Source organism: Engraulis encrasicolus, chromosome 16 (genome assembly GCF_034702125.1).
Source record: "Engraulis encrasicolus isolate BLACKSEA-1 chromosome 16, IST_EnEncr_1.0, whole genome shotgun sequence".
Lineage (NCBI taxonomy): Eukaryota > Metazoa > Chordata > Actinopteri > Clupeiformes > Engraulidae > Engraulis > Engraulis encrasicolus.
The window spans coordinates 6,591,067-6,596,604 of NC_085872.1; positions in this window are offsets into that span (position 1 = coordinate 6,591,067).

The window sequence follows — 5,538 nt, forward strand, 5'->3', positions numbered from 1 at the left end:
ACTGTAAACAAAATGAGTGTCCGGTTAGAGATACACATATACACAGCCAACAGTTTGCAAACAAACACACCACTGCACCCCCACCCCCCAAATCAACACTGCAACAACAACAACATGTATTTATATTGCACAATATCACAACACACACACACACACACACACACACACACACACACACACACACACACACACAGGGCCGCTGGCACCTTTGGCTGGGCCCAGGACAAAGTTATCTGACTTCATTTTTTCGATCTGACACAGAATATTTTTTAATTAGACTTAAAGACACAGCATGGGTCTTGTTTAAACGCTGAGAACCACAGCTCTCCATAACTGAAAACGGTATTTTCCTAGCATCTACCAATCCGAAGGTAGCCTACTTTAAGTGCGGGGTTACTTTTCTAAAGATAGCGTTTTGTTTCCTTGGAAACGGAACGGAGATGAAGCCAGACAGACTGACGAAGCGATAAATGTATGTCATTTGACTCGGTTTTGCATTATGGATGCATTTCTAATCTTGACATTCTAATGTACGATCTGTGCGAGTTTCAAAATGCGTTTTTATATAACATGGGAGTAAAATGTGTTAACAGTACGCCCGTCTGGCATTTGTTAGCTAGTCCGCTAGTTAGCTAGCAAGTAAGTAATAGATATTAGAATCGATCTGTCTCAATGGCCCAGGCAAGCATAAACAAAGAAACACCAGGATTTGGATGTTTAATATCAGCAATTTGTCAAAGCAAAACATTTTTGAAAACATTCACAGACCAGTTCATTATATCCACAGCCTTGAGTGTCGGCAAATCTTTCCACTTTTGACACATGATGTAGTGTAGAGACCTAGTACTTGCTAGCTAACTAGCGGGCCAGCTAGTTTAACAAATCCCAGACGGGATGTAAACATATTTACTCCCATATCACATAAAAACACATTATGAAATTCGCATAGATTGCCCATTAACATGTCAAGATTAGAAATACATCCATAATAGTGCAAAACCAAGTCAAATAGCGTATGCGTGACACATAAACCGCGTCCGTTTCCAAGGAAACAAAAACGCTATCTATGTGCTGCGAAGCTGCTCTCAGAACAGAGTGTTGTTACATGGGTCGCTCTGTAATGTGCTCTAAGAGCAGAATTACCGGTACATGTGTGCATCAAATATGCCCTGAACCTGCAGAAAAGGTGCCCTAAGAGCAGGGTTACATGCGCTGCTAAGCATTACCATGTAGACAATAAAGACGCCCTCAGAGCAGCGTTACCGATATGCGGTGAAGCTGCCCTCAGAGCATAATTTTCAAAAATGCCGCAAAATTCCCAAAGGAGCAGCTAAATGTATTGAATGTATCTGGATACCGATAAGAGCAGAGAAAACGGTACAAAAACTCTATTGTAAGCCCTAACATTATAAGTTGCAATGAGAGGAACATAAAGCCCGGTTTGACTAAGTAGGCTAAGCTAACATTAGCCACCAACTGCTAAAGTTAACGTCTACCGCCGGTAGGTATTATATATTTCATTCTTCACGTGACAGTCAATGACGTCAGACGTCGTCGTGAATCGGACCAATCAGGGCTGCCTTAAATACACGCCCCTCTAAATACACGCCCCTCTAAATACACGCCCCCTGTCCTCCAGGACGCAGTCGGACTCTATTGACTTTGTTGCCTAACCGTAATCGCTCACACACACTCAGCCTCGAACATTGTAACATCGATCAGAAAAGACTATGTATCCTCCTGACTACCAGGGGAAAAAAGGTTTAAAAATCTTTGTTTTTTTCACTCCCCCAATTGTTTGAAGGCAAAAAATGAGATTGACAACATTTTTTTCGAATTTTTATTTTTTATTTTAAAGATTTAATGTGTCCATTACAGTGGACATTGGAAGGCCGTACATTGAAAATGTACCTTAATTGCTATCAATCAATTTGGATGAAAAAGCATAACAATCAGTTTAATAATTAGTAAATTTGAGCATTTATGAGTTTACAATGAGTGTTTTATTGGTTTGAGGTGGAAACTGGATGTGTCTGTGACCATTATCATTCATGCAGGTCATCTCAAGTCAAAGCAATTTTGTTTTAAGCAACTGGACTTGCAGTTGAAGCTTGAATGACATGTGGTCCCTCAACTGAGAACTTTCACCAGAGTTGACTAATTTTATAGTTCTGATGTGTGAAATATGGATTATTATCTCTGGAACAAACATGTGTTCATGTCTGTAGGATTAATTTAGTCTTAATTTAATTTTTGGTTGAAATATTGTCCTGCATGCCCAAAGTTCAGACACACATCAGAGTCATGCTCCACATGGGGCGACAAATGCATCAATAGGAAACGTTTTGCTTATTCTGATTCTACTTTTCCTGCTTGAAATGAATCCTAAGAGGTCTCTGAACCTTCAGAATCTTCCTCAAACATCACATCTAGGATTATTTATCAATAATGTGCTGTAAAGTGTCTCTCCTTCTGATTCTGATACTGACTTTTTGACTAGAAAAATACTAACAAAATGGAAGATGTCACTACCAATGTCCATTTTAGAGGACATTTCTTTAACGCCTAAATATGGGAATTAAATAATGTTACATTAATTTAGAATGGTTTAATTGTGCTCTGAAGAGATTGAAATAACATATAAAGATGATGTTTTAAGACAATAATTTCCCACTTTAAAGTATTATGCATTTACTTTCCCTTTAGCCAAAAGCGGCCCATTTTTAATGGACACAATTTTCCTTGCAAAGAAATAGAAAGTTCCCAAAACCCCACCCCTACACACATGGTATCATTGGAAAGCTCTGAATGTCCTCTTCAAAGACCATTGGGAGTTAGCACAGTAGTGTGTATGGGGTGGTAGATATTGCGGTTTACAAATGTCCTCTAGAGAGGACAAAAATGAACTGCTGGTAGTCAGGAGGTTATGTAGAGGAGGCGTTCTCATTGCAAAATGGAAAAAATCGCCACCTCTGATTGAGCTGTCAAAATGCTCCCTTCACCCTTTTCACTCAAGAATTTGAATCGACTGCATTGTAAAATGCCTGAACATGGTAATAAGAAATGCACTGCTGGGGATGTTATGAAAATATGATTCCGGTCATTAAAAGACAGACATCTGCCAAAACAAAGCCACAATACGATATCTGCTATCTGGGAATATCTGTTTATCCCCATAGCACATGATTTCATGTAGAAATTTGCCTTGCGAGCCCACGTCGCATTGAAACCAAACCAACAGCAAATGACTGCATTAAACAACCCGTAGCCAGGCCCTGATCCCAAACACTTTCTCCAGTAGCCTATTTGCGCAAACTCAACTCAGTCTCTTTCATATGGCACGTTTCTTAACTTGCTCAAACGAGAGGCTCGCGGTTGTCAGCAGCCGCATGTTCTTATTAAACTCCGCACGAACGATTGCACACCCCTGTCCGTGAAATAAACAAAGTAATGGTTATTAAAACAGTCCTACGTGGACCGATTGAAACGCCTTCCGCGGAAAGTCAAGGTCGCTCATTTAGATGAGGCATCGCAAATCGACAGAACACCACTATCGAATAGGGCGACCGGTCGCTCATCTCGACGAGGCAACACATCTAGACAGGACACCGGCACAGCCGCGCTATCAGAGATTCTAGGGCGCCTAGGCTATTATCTTATCCAGTCTCTCTGGTGCTATTCTATTAGATAGTATTTGGAGCTGGACTTTTCAATCAATGTTCGAAGCAAGTGTTATCGTTATAAACACGTATTGTTTACACCCTATATTGTGAAAGCACAGTAGATTCATTTAGCCTACATATAAATCATAACATTTCGGTTTTGCAAGGAGGCCTTGCAATGGGCAGAGGAAAGATTTTTGTCCAACTTCATTTGTAGGTTGAACGGGAAAAACCATCAGGACCGATGCTGCCGATAACACTATCCGCACCTGAGGCGAGATGATAAGCCTCCATGTTATAAAAACAAACAAACAAACAAACAAACTCGTTAGTGAATAGCAAGACGATTCTATTGGCTGGACTAGGCCTATTACATGTTAATTTAAAATAAAATAAAAACCCCACATTCTCATGTTTTAAATATGGCAGCTTTGTGTCCTGCAGCTTAGCCCTAATTGTTGTCTGTGCGACAACCTGCACAAATAACCTGCACTTATCGGCAGGGTCATCTTTGTCTATATTTCTCTATTTCTAATGTGCCCACCACATGCGGTGTTATAAGTGAGTCTAACAGTCGCTTACCAGATTTTAAGTAAATATATCATTTCAATTGAACGACCACGTAGGGCCTATCTCATTTAATTTCCATGTAGGCCTATCGTTGCGTCCGGTGTGTAGGGCCTAACATCACATCAGTCCACACACCAATAGCTGCGGTGCGCCATAGTCATCGGATGAATCTGAAACGACGAGACGCCCACGAGTAACACAAGTGACCTAACTGCAAATCAGAAATATTTTGTTGTTGAACATAACGGTTTTGGCGAATGTCTTGGTCATTGCCTAGCCTATGGTCCCATATCTCACTCTCTGCCCCGGGCATCTTCGAGTTGCCATGATGGGACTAAACGACACGACATCTATTATTGTAACAGCACAGGAAAAAGCCTATCACTCAACAGATAATTTGGAATGTGGCAATGGATTTAATTTTTTACTGCATAGCTTTACTGTAGGCCTACTCTCTCACACATCTTTAAAGGGGTATGCCACTATTTTGGGGCTTAATACAGTTAAAATCGTTGGCTGGGGTTTATAAAGGTGGTAAAGTGTCTTATTTTTCATGTAAGCCGTTGTCTTATTTTAAGACAAGTTAAAAGAGGGAGCATGTCGCTAAGCTAGTGAAAGTCAATGGATCCGTGTAGCATGTAGCAATGCTACATGGATGCATTGACTTTCACTAGCTTAGCGACATATTCCCTCTTTTAACTTGTCTTAAAGCAAGACAACGGCTCACATGAAAAATAAGACACTTTACCACCTTTATAAACCCCAGCCAACGATTTTAACTGTATTAAGCCCCAAAATAGTGGCATACCCCTTTAATTCTGAGTTCTTATATGATGATCATTGCGCATTTCACTAGTCTTGTCCAAACTTATTTGAGACTTGTGTTGCAGTCATACAATTTGAAATGTAGGTGCATCTGATGGGGTCCAGTGCACACGTCGTCTCGTTGCTCATGATGGTGACTTGGAAAACAAGCAGTGCGCGTGTTTGTGAGAAGACCCTGGAGCACTGCGTGAAGGCCCAGTGAACATTGCATCCAGCAGGCAGGCCAGGAGCAACATGGTTTCAATGCCCATGCTCACGCTCCCAACAGTATACAAAATGAAAAAAAGTCCTCTTCAACCAGGATTTTTTTGCTCCCTCTTTGCTTCTTCTTGCAACTTTTTTTTTATTTTATTTTTTTTACATTTTGTTATGTTGTCATTTGGGTGTCCTGCTCCTAGGTCAGATGTTTTTAAGCTACCACATTCATCCAGTATCATACACAAAAAAGTAACAGAAATAAAACTGGAGAGGGAAACAGGGA